This window comes from Rhea pennata, chromosome 1, assembly GCF_028389875.1.
Source record: "Rhea pennata isolate bPtePen1 chromosome 1, bPtePen1.pri, whole genome shotgun sequence".
NCBI lineage: Eukaryota > Metazoa > Chordata > Aves > Rheiformes > Rheidae > Rhea > Rhea pennata.
Window position 1 is genome coordinate 203,037,845 of NC_084663.1, and position 20,902 is coordinate 203,058,746.

Consider the following 20,902-nt stretch of genomic DNA (forward strand, 5'->3'; position numbering starts at 1 on the left):
TCTAAGGGAAACATGTTGTTAAACACCTGCAAAGAAAGAATAGAGTATCCAAATTGAAAAGCGTTCCTTAGCAGTAACACTGTCAGCGCATTTCATCTTTAAAACACTCATTTACTGCTATTGTTACTCCTGTTGGGCACCTTTCTCTTTAATCCAAAAGCTGCAGTTTTTAATTACAGTATGATTCAGATACTGTGGAATCAGGGAATAATGAACATACTCAGCAGCTCACAAAGTAATGTAGCATCTAGCAAGATCTGGTGTTCATTTACATCGGCCCTAGCTCTGACATTGACTTACATGGATTTCTGTTCCCATTCAGCAGTGGCAGAGGAGTGCTAAATTAGAATGTTTACAATTAAAACGAAAACTTAAGGAACACTCAACTTCCACGGAAATCATTCTCTCGTGTGCAGAAATGAAGACTCACACGCATTCATATATGATAGAAATGATTCCACAGAGCATAAAGTCCCTACATGAATTTTAGAGTTCTCAGACACCCACATTTCTAATCATTTTAGTACAATTGCTTTGTAGATAATGCACTGCTTAATTCTTACTAGAGCACCTGCTTCATAATGCTCAGTCCTGACATTAGAAAATTAATTAAAAATTATTAAATTCTTAATACTCCATCTTTCTCTGTAATGCAATATTTAGCGCTAAAGCACAGCTATCGAATGACACTTCTGGTGAACGGAGCCAGAATGTCTGGTCATTAGATGATAGCAGCAATATTTTAGATAGTAAACAGATGTCAAAGGAATTCATCAATATAAATAAAAATCTGCTTAACAGGATCTAAACCCAATCTTTTAAAGCACCAGTAATTTAATTATACTTTCCATACACAAAGAACAAATTTGTATTTTTACTCAGAATGACCTTTGTTTTAGATTACTACGACAACAAAGAAAGCTAGAGAGGAAAACAAGCACTCGCTGAAGTCTCCAAAAACCAGCACGGCTCTTCTTTGCCTTGCAACGGACTGCAGAACCTTCCCGCAACATAGCGGCAACTGCCAACAGCACGCAGAAAACAAAATCACTGTGATTATAGCCACTAAGAACATATGCAATCCATTTCCCTGCTGACAGTGATCATAATGAGAAGCTAGGATGGAATGAACTGGAATACACCTGTAACAGGAAAAAAAAAGAATATAATGCAATTAGGCTGCTCTGTAACCTCCCTTTCTTTCTCTCCCCTCTCTCCTCCTTTCTATTTACAGAACCTCTTTTGAGAAATAAAAATTAAATGAAATCTTATGGGCTTGTTTGACTCTTTATAGGAAGGTTCCAGACACCTTCCTATTTTGGGGGGAACTCAAAAAAAAAAAAAAAAAAAAAAAAAAAAGATTAGAAAAACAGAGCCCTGGATTTGGTAGCCCAGTTCTCTACAAAGCATACATGGAGTAATAGAATTCAACCAGAAAAAATACTGTATAGTCTGAAATATCACATTCTATATTTCTTCTGTGGAAAACAAACAAACAAATCTACTATTTTCCCCAATCTGTTTGGGTTTTTTTGGTGTGTAGATGTCTTTCCTCAACATGCAAAATTCTATGAAGGGGATATATTAAACATGTCTGTCTAGATTAATTCTTGTACAAATACTAGAAAAAAAATCTATTCATGTTATTTTCTCTGGATTATCCTATATTTTACCCTAACATTCTTTTCATATTGTATAGCTGATTTAATTTTTAAGAGTCCTGCAAAGCGCTTGGATTTTTTGTTAAACCCAGTTATTAATCACTATTTTCTATGAAGAATCAGAAAGAGCACTGAGACATTTTTCTGGCAACAAATGTTCGTTAAGAACAGCAGAGTTTTTTGCAGGTTAAGGTTAAATTTGATTAATTTCTTTCCTCAGAAAAAGTTTTAAAATTGAAAACAATAAAAATTCTCATTTTTTTTAATTACATTTTTATTTTTTTTTTTATTTAACTAAAAAGAAAACCGTCCTGTTCTGATCCACCTGAGTCATATGAAGTTTTAGATCATTAGTGACTATTGGATGCTCAACCTTTTACTTCTGTTCAAGGATACGAACATTTCTGACACATGGAGAAAGGGAGGAAGATTTCCCATTCACCTCTGCAATTCACCTGTTAGTCTTTTCATAGCTACCCAGGGGCAGCTATGAACAGGAGCAAATCCATGCAGCACGGAGCTCCAGCTACATTTTTTCTCTCCCCATGCTCTTTGAGGTCACTTAGCCTCTTTGAGGAAATCCACCCACACAGTGTCCAGCTTTGTCATTCCTTTCACAGATCATGAGAGATGGAGGGTGTTTTCTTTTTCTCCCAACACTCTCAATATGATTAGTCAGAATACTGCCCTGAAAAATTGTACAGATTTTCCCTTTTTTCCTTTTTCTTTTCTTTTTCCTTTCTTCTCCTCTTTTCCTATGCTCTCTTCCCCAGATTTACTCTGTATTCTCTTGCTGTACAATAGGTTGACCTACTTCTTTCCATTTAACATACTTTTAATAGTTTCATCATGTAAAGTCAAATAATTCCTGATGTCAAGTCTATCAGTGTTGTTTTCCATCAGCATAAAATTCTCCTTGGCTCTTCTATAATTATATTTCTTCTACCTTCTTCTGATCCTCAGTCTATTTAAATATCACCTGCATGATCCAGTTGATAATAATTTATAGCTGCTATAATATTGTTAAAGCAAGATAATGTATACATTAGCAGTTTGAAATTCCTGATTCAGTTTGTGTTTAGTATATAATCCTGAATAAATTACCCACAACATAAAAGGGATTTATTGTCATTTAAAGGGGAAGTTTCTTGCCACAGTTTTCCAGTTTTGGCTGTTACCTGCCATCGCATTTTACCGCACAGCGTAGACTGGCTGGCAAGGAACTGAGTGATCTGCAAGAGGTTAAGTTTGTTAGAGGACAGAACTGCAATTTTTCACATTTTTCCTTATTAGTTCTGAAGTGAATGTAGCAGGAACTGAAGGTAAACTGAATCAAATAGGGCAGCACCACAGAGACTTGAGGCCCTTGTGCAGGATGGAGTACTTGGATCCACTGCTGGCTGTTTCATTATTTTATATTTAGCAGATGTAGTCCTGGCAGCAGAACTGAGGGCTCCTTCTTGGTGATTCAATTATTAGCAGCATCGATGCTTCCTCCAGCGTGTGCTCCGTCTCCTTCCTGCAATGAACATTTAATTCCTTTCTGCTCAGTCAGCGAGCATTAACCACGCTAAACACCCATACCTGGGCGTTTGCAGCCCCACCGACCCCTCAAGAAACCCAAGCCATGGCTCTGACCTGGGGAGCACCTCTAACCACTCGGACACCTCAGCAGTGCAACTTCTCTCTTTGTATTTTAATAGAACGAGTGCCCTACCGTTATTAAAAATAAAAACAAAAAACAGCTGTCTCCAGAAGCGGTTCAGGAGTATGAATCATGAGTGGCCGGATCGACCCTTTTCGGAGCTGTCTCCCCGGTTTGATTTAAGGCTCGTCTCTGCCATCACCGCTTGCCTTTGGCACGGCCCAGGCACACGCATGCTGAATGCACAAATCTGAACGGGCTGCGAGCTAGCGCCCAGCTCTCCTCTTCCTCCGTACAGCGAGCCCAAGTGCTCCTGCAGAACTCTAGATCCTACCACGGTAGTTCAAAGTCCTGATATTGATATATGATCTTTTATTGAACTCATTAATTACTCCATTCTTCCACAGATCCAGGTTCCAGTGCTGGCAGCATACAGCACGTTAGGGAGAAAATAAAAACGAGGACGCCTGGTGTGCTACTTCTTTATAGCAATAGCCTGGATTTTTATGCAGTAATTATCCTCTGAATTTTCAATTTCACTTCTAATTTTCATCTATATTTTCACTAACAGAGCAAATATTTAAAAAGTAGCAGCAGTGGTCTTCTATATATATGTGTGTGTATACATATATATATATTTTTTTTTTCTGATGATTTCTGAAATGACCATGGTGAGAGAGTGAAGGATGTGTTAACTAAACTAGAAATCACATTTTAGTGACTGTGTTTGAGGCCAACATCTGGCACTCTGGTACTGACTCAGGCTTGTATAATTTTTCATACTCCCAGAAGCTCTTTGAATATTAAGAGCTGATGTTTTGACACATTCTTTTCCTCCTGCAGCTGGGTCCAGACTTGCTGACATTTGTAAAATGGACAAAGTGCCCGCAGTTTTCACATGCTCCACATACGCTGTAGTTACTACAGTTACATACGGCATGTCTCTTGTTGTTATGTAGATGCTGGTCTTAAGTGTTTGGAGCCAGTGGCTGATGCACAACGATTCAAAAAAAACTCTACAGTGCACGTTAGCAAATACTCATTGCTGCATGCAGGGAGGCGTTTGCACGGGTGTGAGGGGTTGTGTGCACGCGCGTGCGTATAAATCCCTTCCTGGACCCTGTACTGATCAACTGGTGCTGTGAAGCAGGAAATCCAATTATACCTAACTGAGCATGCATACCTAAAAATGTTATTATTGGTCTCAAAATTATCCAGCCCTTTTAAAAATCAAATCTGTGAACTGTGCGAGTGTGTTCCTCAGGCTGGCTTCCCGCTGTGTGAGGAAGTGTTCCCTTTAATTTATTTTAACTTTGCCTGAATTATGCAGGCCTCCTTTCAGTGTAAGAGAAGGTTGAGGGAAAGTAGCTAATTTCCACTCTAAAGTGTTTGCAAATTTGATCTCAGGCAAACTTCTGCCATTCCTGCAACTGAGCAGAGCTTTCACATATATTATATGGCATTTCCCAAGTCAAAGCACAACAACAACAAAAACATCATCCGTTTCCCAAATGTGTTCCCAAATGAAATGTTACCCCTTTGATGAACAGCTTCCATAGCAAAACAGCATGTGTTTGACCAAATGGCAGCAGACCACTGTTTGCACCAAAAAAATAAATAAAAAAAAAAGAGCATAACACAATAAAATGAAGTCAAGCACCAAAATTCTCTGTTAGACCCAACAGCAAACAACATTACTGTTTTAAAACCTTGAGCATCTACAGATTCATTATCTTGGCAAATGAGTTAGATGAGGGTTAATAAAGATCATCACTATTTACTGTGCTGTGAATTTACATTATAGAACTCATGTTCCAAGGGGTAAATTCACTCAGCCCCGCAGCAGACAGGCTGTAACTGCTGAGCTGTCAGCGGCCAGGCGCGTGGAGCCTGTCCAAAGCCCTGGGGTATCTCCTGCCTTCTGTTTCTGGCTGGAGGGATGTTTCATGTCCATAAAACCAACTCTTCTCCACCAAACTTCAGCACCTTGGCAATATGAGCCCTGCCATGACTTGCTGCAACTTTTCCAGGAATATCCCCTAAGCACTAACTTCCATAAATGTATTTCAGCATGCAAGTCCTTCAGGATGTCTACACAAAGTAGTTTGCTTGTATTCGCAGAGTGGGAAAGCACTATATCTGTGAATTTCCCTCCGCTACTAGCAAACCAGACAAGCCTAATGGTGCAATAAAAATATATATTAATCAAAAGTTTAAGTCAGATTTTTATATACTAGTAGCAAAGGTCACAAATAAAACAAACACAAAATCCCAATTGAGATTGAGTGCTTCTAAAGCAAGTGCTTTCTGGTTGCTCAGCCTCCTTTTCTGAGGAGAGTAAGACATATCTCAGCAATCACAAGTGACATGCAGTCTTCTGAATTTTACTCAGAAATAGGAAAAATACCACCACCCTTCCTTACTCATTCAAACATACATTTTATAACAAGAGTTTGGGCAACAGATGCATTGAGGTTGGCCATCCTGGGTACTGTCCTTGATAATTTTCTCCACTGCTTGGTTCTCAGCTAATCTGTTATAGTAGGCTCTTCAAAGAGCACAAATGCTGCTAATTGCGCCTCCAAATGATGTGCACCTTGTCTGCTGCAAAGAACTGTTTTCCTTTTTCAGTCATCCATGAATATTAAATGTCATACAAAAAAATTGCTTATTCTGAAAGCTTGTGGTTTTGATTACCTTGGTAACAAGGTGCTTTGTTCAAATTGCTTTTCCCTGCCAGTTTTAGGGGTTCCTGTGTCACAGAAACACTCAAAACCAGCAGATGTATAGGTAGCTGAGTCCTTCCCTTATCTTAGATTTTTTTTTACTTTTTTTTTAAACAGATGCAAGAATGGAGATTTTGTGAAAATTAAGTCTCTGATTACACAGAAGCAATGGCAGTTAGCAGATTAACTGGATTAAAAATATTTTTTTTCAGTTTTGTGACAATCACAAATAACACTCCAATTAGGAATGGAATTTTATTTTCAGTTCATCACGAGAATATACTGAAACCAGAGAGGAAAACTCGTGGGGAAGAAACCAAATATTTGAACAAAATCAATCATTCATTTTTTCACGTTAATTCTTTTCTTTTTCCCTAAACAAGCAAAAGTCCAAGTGCAGTCATCAAAGCTTGTCATAAACGCAAAAAAACCAAACCATTACTTACGGAAGATGCTGTAACTACCTATTTTATTTCAGGTGACTGTGGTGCTTGGATGGTTTGTTTGCAAAAGAGGGAGAAAAAAAGAAAAAAGCGTAGCGACAGTGACACATCCACGCAGTGCTGTCCTACCGGTATTTGTCCCTGGCAGGTGAAGACCATCACCCCCACCACGGGGCCGGGCCGGGCTGCGTCTCCCGCCCGCCAAACCCCCCCGTCGCTCTGCCCCGCAAGCGCTCTCCTACTCAGACGGCAAGCGACGCGCAGCACGCTGCTTAAAATGTCGAAGGCAGCAGGATCTGCTTAAAAAAACGCAGCAGTTTGATCTGTCCCTGGAAAATAACTAAATACAAATGGCACAGCGGGGTTCCACATTGACCAGGGCTCAGCGGCTTTTGCATCAAGCGCAACACATTAACAGATACTTCGTGTTTTTTTTTTTTTTTTTTTTTTTTTTTTTTTCCCTCCCCGTCAAGCCTGCAAATGCAGTATGAAGTATGGAAATCAAGTGTGGCTCTCTCCTAAGTATGACTATGATTAATAAAAGAGTTGCAGGGGAAAACCGCCCTGAGTTCAGAAGCCTCAACATAGGCTGCAGCAATATAAATAACTCAGTGGACACAATAATCATAAAGTAGCAAGTGATTTTCTGGAAGTTGCATTTTATGCTGTTGAAAGTGAACCCTGTTTGAGTGAATCAGACAATTCGACTGAAATTATTTTATGATGTATTTGTCAGATATTCAATTATTCTGTGATTTGGAAAAAAACAAGATAGAAAATCTGACAGAAATGAAATAGGTCTACTTTTACAAAACAAAACACAAAGAGGTTTTCTTTCTTTTTTTTTTTTTTTTTTTTTTTTTTGGTTAAAGAGTATATTTATTTGAATGTAAAGTTTGTTTTCCATAAAAATACAAAATGGCTAAAATTCCCAAAGTACTATTCTGTGTCATTAAATAAAGATTAGGTGCAATAAACAGCTTTCATTCCTTAAACATACCTGTGTAGGACTTCACTAAGATTAACTTACTCGTAGTCAAGGTTGTTAAAGTGATCTAAATTTAGATCATTTGTGAAGATTTTCATAACATGCCTGTGTGATGCTCGTGAAGCCAAACTGCAGTCACTTCTATTTCACCATACTCAACACAGAAGCCTTGTTCAGTGTGCAGGGTTCTGGGTTTTCTCTTCCCTAAAACACCAACATCTATAACAAAAAGCCAGTAAATTTGACAAAGCCAATAAAGAGGTAGATTTCTTTGTTGGTTTTGCTTTGTATATGCAAGAAAATGAGAAGTCACCAATTGAGATTTAAAAGGTGTAAGATCCTGTAGGACTCAATATGGAGATTTAACTAATCAGCCGGTCACTGAGCTACCTTAAAATGCTTTCTATCAGCTCCCCCTCCTGTCTGATTTTAACTTTTTCTTTTTTTTATTTTCTGCTAGCGCCTACATTTTCATACACTTATTTTTTGTTTGTTTAATTCCTTTTAAGTCTTCTTCCACTTCCACCTCCTGGCACCACCGCAGCTAGGAAGAGGTTAATGGAGCCTACCCAACAGCTCAGCTTTGCTACTCGGATAGTAGCTGTAACCTGGCACCCTGCAAGAATTGATTGGTCACTCAGATCAAAACATTAAATATTTAAAATGGCACCGTACCATTCATAAAGTGAAACATAAAGTGTTTGTTTACCCTGTGCTAATTATTTTAGTCAAAGCAGGCAGACTCAACTGTCTACATTATTAATTAAACCTCTAAAATGAGCTAAGGACAGGAAATGTTCTTCTCTGCCTGCAACTGGGCTAAAGAATAAGCAATAACCCTCATTAGCCATACAATAACATGAAAACCTTTTCCCCAAAAATCTTTATGCAAATACAAGGCTAAACAAATCATAGGAATCCATATTTCCAAATGGTCTGAGTAGAAGATGCTAGTCATGAAAGTTCAGATGTTCACCATCTTTAGGAGGCATACTTAATTTTGCTAAATTAGTGTTGTCTGAGATTACCACAAGTATCGGTGGAGTAAAGTGACTAAGAGGCATTGTCTCTAAAATAAAATGCTTAGAAATAGGTTAGCTTGACAGTTACCTTAAAGGAAAATACAAGTTTTCCCACAGGTCGTGCAATAGCAGCATATAATAATTCACATACTACTCCTATTAGTGATCTATTTCCTTATACCTGTACTTACAATTCCCATCGGGATACCCTACAAGTACTTTTCACTGGGCTTTGTGATCAGGAAGACAGGACAATGATGGAAACCATAGCAAAAACTTCACATTCATGCTGAAAAGAACTGCAAAAAATAACTGAGAGTTACATGTTTTGATACAAAAAATCTGATAGTTTTGCTGCACAATTGGAAGGAACGTGAGATTCCTGAGCTGGGATTTTCAACGCAAACTTGAAACTCTGATCCATTTATCAACAACTTTCACATGGTAGTTGAGTGCTTATTTGCAATTTAGGACCGAAACCACTCAAAATGAGTATTTTTGTTATACCAATGGGACTGATCCTACAGCAATGGAAGAGACTAGCTACAGCAAGCAAAGTGGTGGGGTAGATGCAAGCGCACATGTCTGTAAACTGCAACTTTTCAGTGCTGCAAAATATAAAGCCTACCACTCTGCTGTGTCTCCACAGGACTCTGGAGCCTAATTATAAAGCTATATGAAAAAGTTCTGCTTGTCAGCAGAACCAGCAGGGGAAAAAAATCCACATTTTTGCACATTCATAGAAGAATAAAATATTTAGGCAGAAAATCATCATTGCTGCAGATGGACACTTACAGAACAAAAATGGATAATTCTGTGCAGCTCTCCTAGTTCCTAGCATAGCCAGAATCCATTTGGTAACAGATTTAAAATCCAATCTAGAATTCCTCTGCCAATGTCCCTGGCAAAATATGCTTCGTAGTGTAGTAAGGGTTGACAGTAACAGGTAAATTCAAGGTGGGGGATCCACACTAAAATAACCAGACAGAGCTCCAATGAATTTAATGTTGCTGCACCTGCTTACACCAGCACTGAAATTGGCTCTGGATGATTTTAAGTCCTTCCAACTTAGAAATTATCCACAAAAGCCTGACTCCAATTAAAATAAGCTAGAGTCTGAAGATACACCATCTCCTCAACGAAGAGGAGAGAGGACAAGAGGAAACACTGGAGGGATCCATCAACTGGAAATGGAAGCTGCAGTCAGCAGTTGCTAGTGACAAAAGAACATTGACTGCCTGCTTTTGCCATATTTAAGGATACGCTCTTTAAATGCACAGTCTGAGTAAGAAACGCCTGCAAAAGAATGACTCTATGCCCAGAACATTTAAGGATCATCAGGGTACTTTTAGGAGAAATAAAACTTAGGTCTTATGAAATGGTAGGCATGATAGCTCAGATTCTCCCTTCTCCCCTCTCTTGGTGTTGAGCCTGGAAGGGGGGTATGTTACTGCATAGTCCCCACCATGTCCATACTACCCAACCTGTGTTTATGGCTTCCTAGTGGAAAGCCTGGCTCCTAAACTCAAGCTTTAGTGACCTGTGCTTTCAGTTTTGGAATAAGTGTTTTTCTCTTAAGCTTGTTAAATGCAGTGTGAATTTTACGTGAAAGTGCTTTTTGTCTTTTTTCCTTCAGCATGGTCTAATTCAAGAGACACGTTAAAGAAATGCATCTCAAGCCACAAGGACTCTGACTTTTCTGCATTAGCAAATACATTTATTTGTTGCCTTTATGGCTGGCAATAAGAGTGATGAAGGGTTGCGTTCTCAATACTTTCCCTATCTCCTTCTCCTTTGTCTGACATTGGCAATAAAATCCAAATTGCGGAAAAGGCAAATCAAGCATACAAATTAAGAAAACTAATTTCATGCCAGCCAACATGTAGGAAAAAAAATCCCAGGTGATGAGGAAATTAAGAAAAATGGCAATAAAATTGACTACATTAGAGAAAAAATAATAACTAAAGTAGCAAAATCCAGTCTCATCTTTGCTTTGCTTTAATTTTGAATTTCTCAGTTGCTGGTGTATAACCTCATATGAAAAAGCCTCTATTTCCAAGCTGCCAAAGTTTCCTATTGACTGAAATGTTGGACTGTTTTCTTGAAAACAAACAAACAAACAAAGATTTGTTTCTTTGCCTGTGACGTCTTTTAAAATATACTGGATGGTATAATTCTATGGCCAGTATGCTTGATCCTGGAAGTTTTGTTTAGTCTGATTTTTCTTTTCAGTTTAATGGATGGAATTTTTCTTAGCCACTTAAAAAGACAAGATTAGGTCCAGTAAAAGGTAAAGCTTTGTACTGTGCTTTACTCAATTCCTGTTATCCCATTAGAACACTGTAGTAACAAAAACAATAATAATAATTAGAAGTCTAAGCTTAATAATAAGTCTATAGCTTTACATATGACTGTTTGCACTCTTTTTTCCCTCACTGACAAAATATTCTAGATCTTATTATACCACCTACAGGTAGTTTTTAGAGAAATACTTGGGATCCACTAAATGCTTAGTTACACTCCTCTGAGACTGCAAAAGTCAGCGTGCCCATTGCTGTTCTGGAGAGACTTTTCATCACCCACCTTCTTCTGACTGTAAAACAGGCCCTACCAAAAATGTCTACTATCTTTTCTGAAATCTTACATAACACATGAAACTAGCACACTATTTTTTGAAACAGACAATATTTTACTAAATATTAATAAGGTATTCAGATGACAATACTATTTTCACATACCAGCTTTCATTTGTTACAGAATTTCACATGTATTAATAATAGTTTTCTCCTGAGGCAGAAAAATAACCAGCTACGTTTCGTTCCTTTTTCTCGCGTACTTGATTCTCTTTTATAGATACTAATCCCATAAAATGATAAAGAATGTGTATGTGATTGTATTTCTGTAAGCTTTGAAAAAATCCTTACCAAATTCCTCTGCATTGCTTTATTAATCATCCTTACAACTGAAGTCATGCTATTTCAGAAGAACTATCTTGTAATATTGCCACAGAAAGAATTTTGATAGCAACTTATGGATATTTAATGAAAACTTAAAAAGATAACAAATTCTGAACAAGTAATTTCTGGTGGTAGACAACCTTTTAAGGGTATAATCTTCAGTACTTCCATGTGCTGAACGGTTGTTAACTTGCTCAACATTTCTTGTTTGTTTGTTAGGAAAAAAAAAAGAGGGGGTTGCTTATTGCAGGGCTTGATCGATCAGCCAGTATCAACCAGTATTAACTGCCTTGCTTCTACTTTGCAGAAAGTATGCAAGAATTTAATACAAATTCAGCCAAATGATTCTACCTGGGGAACGTGTATTTCCTCCTCTTGTCGATTAACGTGCCCACTGTGCAAATGTCCTCCTCCTACCTGACTCCTTCAGTGATGTCTCAATCCATAGCTGATGGCATTCAAATTTCCTCCAGAGATGCATTGCGAAGTCGCAAACAGAGCATTACACCCATCAGCGAATGACTCAGACACAAAGTGATTGATAAGGCAAATAAATACTTAGGCGCTGGCAATCAGTCAGTTGTGATATGCAAGGGGGAAAACAAGACTACCGACATTTCAGCTATACATCTTTTTATTATTATTTTTTTTATTATTATTATCTCTCTGTGTGCCAATGGTCTTGTTAATAAATTATCCCGTCCTCATTATCTGATCTTTTCTATGTTTTCAACTATGATCCTTCTCAAAATTGCACAGCAGTCAGTCTTTCTCAGCCTGAAGCTATTTCAGGCCAAAGTCCAATGTGCAGACCCCAAGTACAGATAAAGGAAACACTACAATAGTGTTTTTGAGTTTAGAAGCTGTGCACACGAAGAGATGTTATGACATCAGAGAAGTCATGATTTTATTCCCAGATTCTCTGAGCTGAGTTTTATGTAAGCAATAATACATGACACTGCATATTTTACACTGCAGTAGCACTTTTTGAGCATCTTGCAAAGCTTGAGACTGAGAAAAAAAAAAAGCTCAAGTCTTTGTATCACCTCAGATATGCAAAAGTCAAAAAATAAAACAAAAATACTATCACATTGTAAGTATATTATTTGGTTTCTCTAGCTCAAATATTTTCATCTTGACAAAAACAAATAGTTTTAATATGGAGAATATATCTTCTAATACAATTTCACGCAAAAGTCCACCTACTTATTTTAAGAAGCTTTGATATGTATGCAATTTCTGAAAGCTAAAGAATGGACTAATTTAAAAAAAGTAGGACTAAAAGGCATGCATTTCTGAGGTAATTGTTATAGATGGTTGGTGCACTGTATTCAGACAAATTCACAAGGCACTTTACAACATACCTATGCGATCATTACACATGTTACAACGTTGCAGACAGCGGCTGCTTTATTTATTTATTTTTCTGGTGTGGGAAGTGACCTTGGAATCTGTAGATGATCACGGCAGCACTGCTTTGAGACAGATGTCTTCCCTTAGATGCATGCCTTTCAGAGGTCACAAATAATAGGAAAATGGGAGAGCTCTTGAGTTGAGCCATACGTTCTTTGATTCGGGAACCATTTTGTGTTTATAGCTCCCAGTACAATGCAATCTTGATTTATGATTATAGTGCCTGGCTGCTATGATGATGATAATAATGGTAAGGTTTATAATGGAGTCATAGGACCTTGCTAATAAAACAACCAATCTTCTATGGCAATCAGAGTTCTAATCCAAATACTATTTAGTATGGATTTGTGAAGTGAATTCAACAGTTCAAATGTGGTATCTGCATTTTAAAGTGGCGTCTGCATTTTTCTAAATATATATATGCATTTTTGTAAATATATGTAAATATATACATACCTACAAGTTATGTTATACTACCAAAAACTAAAGTTTATATATACAACCAGCAAACTGTCCATCAAAGTAACTTAAACAGTAGGTACAGAACTACGCCTGAAATCTTTTCAGGCTTGCAAATGTACACATGCAACCTTCGAGATCAAATTTAATATGATTAATTTGGTCCAGAAAGTGGTAATAATATTCTAGGCAGTTCATTCTTGTGGAATAATTAGTAGGCATAGAAAAAAACAAATAAAATGGAATATTAATCTGTTTCTATGTCCAGAAGTTCAGATGCTTCTCTAGAGTACAACCACATTTGTGTGTGCTAGGTACACCAAAATTCCTACATATGGGCAAATTTGCTCATGAAATTTTCAGCATTTGCAAGTTCCATCCATTTCAGAAACTGTCCATCTGCTCTTCCCCAAGCCATCATAAAAATAAATGACAACATGAATAATCCTGATTATATCACAGTAATACAAACATGACAAAGATGAATGATTATGTTAAAACAATAATGCTGAATGCCACAAAAGTTTTCCAGCATGTTCAGGATCATTTTTTGATTGATACTTGACTTCTGGAAAATGTTCTCTTTGAAAATCACCTCTGAAGAAAATATGCTGTGACTTTGCTGACTCGTTTTTATATGGTTCTATTCATTAAGATTCAGCTTTTTGCAGAGATCTGGACCTGAGTGAGAGGAGACAGTTTATAAAGGTTTACAGAGTAATTTAATGGTCAGAACTGGTTGTCTCTCAGCAAAGAAGATGCACGTGTGCATAAACATGTGACAGTTAATCACTTTTGCAAAAAAGTAAACTTCCACTAAGCTCCTTGCCAGTTACTATATAGCTTTTAGAGTACAATTCTGGGGAGAAAATACTGCAACAAACACATCTTCTAGATATACCTGTTTTCACACCTTAGCAAGAAATACAACTCTTCAAACAATGTTTGAATGTCTTCTCAAAATAGTATTATGAGGAAGCAACACTGTTAGATCAGCATCTTCCGATACTTGTGACCATAAGGTCTTTTTCATTCATCTGCGTATCTGTCTAGCTATCTAATGAAGTGCTCAAACTGATCATATATAGCTGTCTTGATCAAACATATCGCTGTAGAATGTAGGTAGTAACCAGGAATACTACATCTGCAGGGCAATGTCCCTCATGTACTTAATGAGGACTATAAAAAAAACAACAAAAAAAAAAAGCGTGAGGTTCACGTACTCTTCCAAATTGATGCTCTTTGGTACAGTGAGACACCTAAAAGAGTGAGCTGTCTACATGAATTACAAAGCTGTATGCTTAGCCTTCATCAAAATGACTGGCAGGCTAGGAGTGCCACTGGACACAGTGACTCTTAAACTTCTGGCTACTAAAAACTGGAAGCACTTTTCACTCACAAGGAGGCTGAAGCCCCTCTTCTTGCACACTAAGTGGAAGGTTGTCACCCTTTACTCCTGTCAGTAACTATAATGAACTACCTTCAAAGTTTATCTGATTTTACTTTCATCAGAAGGCGGCTCTCCGAAGATATCACCGTGGTTTAACACCATTTACAGTAAAATCTTTAAGAGCATCCTGAAAATACAAAACTCCAAGGAATTTCTGAGGAATTGAAACAGTTTGATACATTTTCTATTTCAAGGTAGGAAAATGGAGAAGATTGATCATTTTTTTTCCAAAGATTAATGTGTAAGTTCGGTCCTGACGGACACATAAAGAGGTGAACTATGATGCTGATGATTACCACGTGAAAGCAGGCACTACCCTCTTATTCTGGCAGTACCTTCCTGGCTCCATAAGCTTACAAACTAGTCCTGAGGGGTGACTATGCAGAATAAGTTTGGGCATATGTGGTCAAGAACGTCAGCTATAACACGGTTGGTGAGTTTTATCATATCCATAGCATACAGAAGCCAATGCTTCATTCTCGTATTTTATATCCAGCTGCAACTCCTAAAGCCCGATTTGTAACTTTTAGAAAGTACAGTGAGAAATCATTCTGAACTCCTTTTAGAAAGTGGTATATGAGCAAAGATCATAGTTGGTTATGATTCATACACTTAGGGATATTTTCATAAATCTTTCAGAAATTTCATTAAACAAACAAACAAACAAATTACATTTCCTTCCACTAGCAAGACAATATTTTATTGTTGCTTCCCTCCCAGCTTGTGAAGATATGGAATTATTTCCCTAATGCATAAGTATATGTGTGTGTATAAACACACACAGATACACATATTCACACAGCTATTACGTGGCTCTGAAATCTTAAATTTAAATAATATCAAAATGTATTTAGCTTACTAAGTTTTAAGAATTTAATATCTATTTTTTAAAAGGTACTGGCCTCTGATGTGATTTTTTGATCAGAATTGCTCACAAACTAAAACTCTGTAGTAACTCCATCACTTCCATCCAGAATATTTTTCCCTTGTGAAGTGCTAAGAAGTTGGTAACACAGAGTGGAACAGACCCTAAAAAAAAGAAAAGCATCATAGAAGCTGTGTGCAGGAGAAAAAAAAAGAAAAAGAAAACTTGTGAAACACCTACTGATATAATATTAGCAGACAAATGTGTTTTTGACATTCATTCTCAGGAACTAAAGACCACAGTGTAGACCACGGCAGATTTCAGTGTAGTATTTTAGGGTATGAAAAATGGTTGAAATGACTGAGGTGGTTCTGAAACTGAGAGAAAGTGCAACACACAAGCTGTTAGCAGGAACATATGGAGGGAGGAGAGCAACAGTGGCAAATTATGCAGTGAATTCAGAAGAACCAAGATCTGTGTTGCAGGCTGCTTGCAGAAAGACAAAACCATTTAGGAGAACCATTTTTTGCAACGTCACTGAACCAAATACCTCAGCTGGCTCAGTTCCAGCCTCTTGCCACTAATATTCTTAACATACACTTTCCTATGATGTCTTTAGTAAAGACTTTCATTAATTACTTAAAATAGCTATTCCTACTTTTAACCTAGCCATAAAATTTTCTGTGTGTTGAATCTGTTCAAAGGAACAGATTTTTCTATACTGCTAGCAAATCAGATGTACTCTTTTTGTGCATGTCAGCTTTATAACAAGCAGAAAAATGGACCTTGGATTGTCACTTAAAACATAATACTTTTAACTTCATCTTTTCATCCACAGTTCTTTACCTTTACTGACACCCTCTGGTTCCTTTTTAGGTTTTAAATCCATTTCAGTACTCCTTCCAAAATTTACTTTCCAAATCAATATTTTGTGCAGCACAGAACTAGACATTTTCTGAAACACCCATAAATCATAACACTGATTCCCCAATAGTCTACCATGTCAGCAACTTATTCAGAAAACTTGAGCAAATTTGCCAGTCATGACCTTCCTGTATTGAATCTGTGCTGAGAGTCCTCTAAGTCATGTATTTCTTAAAGTTCTCCTTATTATTTCTTAACAGCAGAGTTTTTAATCATCCTCTTTTATGTTAGATACTAGGACATTTTTCCTCAAAGACTTGTTTTCCAAGTTACTTTTTTTCCAAATTCACAGCTGTAATTCAGCAAGTTGTATTTTTGTATTTTCTATTTTCATTTTTAATACATTTGCCCCGGTTATGGAATGAAATTAAAATCCCTTCCCTGACAGTTTAACCTAGAATTCAAAATATGACCTTCAGTTTCATATTGAACAACAAAACTAAAATCTAAACTTAGTCTCCAGATTATTTGTAGCTATCTTCACACTTTTTTTGCCACACACTGCTAGTCCTGAGTTTTTGCAGGTATATTTACTCCTCAAATATATGGAATAAAAGAACGGTATGTTGACTAGTCATTTTTTAAAAAACTATAACAGTTTTCAACTTTACTAAAGCTTAATGCTTCATCCTCTTTTCTTTATAGTTGTAGTCCTCTAAGACTTTGCCCTCATAACCACATTTCTTAATCATTCACATAGTTAAAGGCATATTGCCACAGAGGGCCACTGTATATGAAATAATCTTTAATTACCATAATTCACATCTCAATTTCTGCCTTCCTTTTAGTACATTTCACACTAGTAAACAACTTGTTCCCAAATTCCAGTAAAGATAATGAAGTTTTTTTTTTAAAAAAAAAACTTTACAGATAAAGACAATCTACTAAAAGGAATATATTTATAAATTCTAACAGACATTTTGATAACATTTTAGAATAATGGTCTAATTATTGCTTATTCCTTTGGTATTCACTGTAATAATATTAATCATGATGAACTAATTTTGTGCTAATATTGATTGCCATAAAGTTCTTCTGAGTTCTTCTGAAGTTCTACTGTATAACTCAACAATAATTAATTGCACTATTAATTGGAAAATGTCATCCAAATTTTAATTGTCAGTAATTCCCCTTAGCTTCTGGCTATCAGTCAGCATGTAATTTATCTGTCATTTCAAACTTCAGAGTTTGATCCAAAGCTTACCAAAGACTAGGGGAAAACTGTACTCTTTTAAAGAATCTTGGCATCAGGTCCTTCATTAAAAACATAATTGAAAAACATGTCATTCAAGGAAAATATCACTTTTTAAACAAAAAAAAAAAAAAAAAAAAAAAGGAGTGAACAACCTTTGCCAAAATGTTATCGTAAATTTCTGAAACGTTACAACAAACAGAAAACTTTAGTTTTAGGTATTCACATTACTCTACCTTTTTGTAAAAGCTGTTTTAGGAAGTTTCTGTGCTTGACAGGAATGGAACTAAACATCTCAATAAGTATAGCTAGCTTAATGGATTATGATTTTTTTCTGAGATAAAAATCTTAGAAACGCAGTATCATACTCTATGTTCCAGGAATAATTCTCAGTTCATCTTCTAGCCAGCTCAGAAATACTCTATACAGTCTTCTTATCCCCTGCCTTCACCTCAGAGGGAAAAAAAATCATGATTATGTAATTCCATTTTCTTCTTTGCCTGTCGGCCACAGGAACACAGTCCAGACACAGTTCCCTGAATTAGAATTCAGGAGGTAATTGTTTATCCCAAAGCAAAGTACCGTTCTGAACTTCACAACAACTCAACTTCTAGTGCATCACTATGAACTCAATACACTACATTATTTTCTACTTCACCCTTTCAAGCATTGGCTTGTTAGCTCTCCCATACCTAAAAAAAAAAAAATAGCACATTAAGAAAAGGCATCCTTCCTCCACAGTATGAATTTGCTCTTTCTAAGAGCCTCACATCTCTCTTCACAACTCACTCAGAGCAATAGTTGCTGGCTAATTAAATGATAGGAGGCATATAATAGATCACAGCAATCTCTGCTCCAACTTTTCTGTGATGGCAACAGTTTCAACGTAAGATTCAAAAATAACAAAAATAACAAAAAAACAAAACAAAACAAACAAAAAAAAAAAACATACAAGCCTGCAGCTAGAACCAAGAGACGGGATCTCTCACCATTGCTGGTTTCACAGCAGGCTGCTTGCAGAGACGCCACGATGGATATCACAACAAATAATCTGCGCGCACTCAAAAGTCTAATCAGGGAAATCAGTGCCCGGCTGGGGGAACGGCAAAGGCACTTACCGCTGCTGTGGCACAGCCTCTCCCTCGCCTGATTCTCAGCCTCTCCCGACCATCCTCCCGACAGCATCAAATATAGCAGTCCCTTATGGTGCTCAGCCTGTGGGAGCAGAGGATTGCGGAGTGTTTGGGCTTTTTTTTTTTCCCCCTTTTTTTTTTTTTTTTTTTTTTTTTTGTTTAGACCATCCAGAGGTAGTTCTCCAGACCCGACCGCCTCTCCTCGCCTCTCCTCGCCTACTGATGAAGACGCACAGGTGAAGGCATCCTCCGCGCACCGCACCGCACCGCACCGCGCCGCCCGGCAGCTCCCGCGAGTCCCTCCCCGGCCCCGGCGTGCCCCCTCCCCGCGGGGGGGGACCGAGGCGCCTCCTCCGGCTGCTCCCGGGGGTCTGCCCGCCCCTGCGCGCGTGTGTGCGCGCGTGTATATATATGTCTGTGTGTGCGTGTGTGTGTGTGTGTGTGCGTGAGCTCGCACCGCCCGGCCGGGGCTCCCCGCCGCCGCACGCCGCCGGAGCTCGCCCCTACCCCTAAGCGCACAAGGTCCCCCGCTGCCGCCTCCTCCTCCTCGCCGCCTTCCTCCCGTATTTTCTCCCCCTTCTCCACTTCTCGGCGAGCGCTCTGCCGCCCGCGAAGCGCTGCCTCTGCCCTTTTCTCTGCCCCTCCGTAACCCAAGCCGCAGGGCTCGGCTTTCCCCAGAGCGCTCCCCGCTGCCTCTCCCCTTCCTCCCCGCGCCGTCCAGGTGCGGGGTTTTTTTTTCCTTTCTTTTTTCCTCCCCGCTTTAATTGCGCTTTATCTCCCCGCGCTGATGACCCCTCCCCTCCCGCTGCAGCCGCCGCGCTCCGGGGTGCCCGCACCGCCGCCCGCACCGCCGCCCGCACCGCCCGGCTCGGCCTCCGGCCCCGGCGCGCTCGCTCAGGGCGACACCGCGGCGGCTGCGAAACGCGGCGGGCAGCGCCGGGGCGGGCGGCGCCGGGGCGGGCAGCGAGCGCCGGGCGGCCCCGCTGCCTCCGCTCCGCGGCCCCCGCTGCTCCTGCCCGCCCCGGCCCGGCCTCTCTTCCCTTCCCGCTTTCACTGCCGCCCGCTTCGGCAGATCACAGCGCCGCGCCCGGCAGCTCCGGCGGCGCGCTGCGCGCCGCTGCGCGCCGGCCCCTGCGCGGGCCGCGCAGCCGCGCCCGCCGCCGCCACCGCGCGCCCGGCCCCGCGCAAGCAGCGCGGCGCGGTGCGGTGCGGTGCGGGCCCAAGCCCTCGGGGCAGCGCTGCCCGCGCTACCTTCCGGCGGCGCCGCTAATTAAAATTAGCTTTTTTCGTGTTCTGCTGCTGCCTTTTTCTCATCTGGAGCGCATCCTGCTGAACGCTTTTCATGGCTGCCCTCAGGAGCGGGGGGGCTGACTTTATCGCCCCCCCCCCTTTTCCTTTTTCCTTTTTTTTTTTCTTTTTTATTTTTCTTTTCCTGTGGCAGACAACTTTCTGCTTTGACATTTAATGCCTCTCGGCCCATCCATACTTTTTTTTCACCTTGGCTTTTCTTTGCCTCACACAAGCAATTAGGGATTTTTTCCCCCCTTATGCATTAACTGAATAATTGTTACCTAGTACCCACTTCCCAAGATTTTTCTCTGCTTCAGTGACTCCATTTCAGTGGTTCATGCTCTCTGAAACTGAGTTTGATATACAAATATGTATGTGTCCATGCATTTTTCTTTATTAATATGTTTTTTTTTCCGTGTTTATTTGTTTTTCCCATCCTAGGTATTTCGAGGGTTTAATTTTGGAATTTGCTGGGGGGGAGTGGGTGTTACACAACCCTAGTCTTAAATCTTGGCAATACTAATATGAGTTTTTTTTTTTTTTTCTGTGTTTACTTGTCTTTTTATTGACCCCTCTAGCAAAATAAGTTATCAGTGATGAATGACACATTTTTGTACACTTTTGTGGTCTTGCATATTATATGAAAATCTGTCAGAGGTTTTGCAACACAATGTCATGTTTAATAAATCCTATCTACTAATATCAGTGAAGATGAGCTGAAAAAACTCACTTCT

The 20,902-nt window shown here is 39.1% G+C and overlaps 1 protein-coding gene across 1 annotated transcript in view; it reads right to left on the reverse strand.

The window, feature by feature from the left end:
* Positions 1–19,766, reverse strand: part of CNTN5 (contactin 5) — a 660,492-nt gene extending 640,726 nt beyond the window's left edge. The window contains exons 1-2 of the mRNA XM_062567302.1: positions 19,715–19,766; positions 18,864–18,960 (exon numbers count right to left, since the gene is read on the reverse strand). The gene's annotated coding sequence lies outside the window, so the exon portion shown is untranslated. The remainder of the gene's footprint in view (positions 1–18,863; positions 18,961–19,714) is intronic.
* Between the last annotated feature and the right edge of the window lie 1,136 nt (positions 19,767–20,902).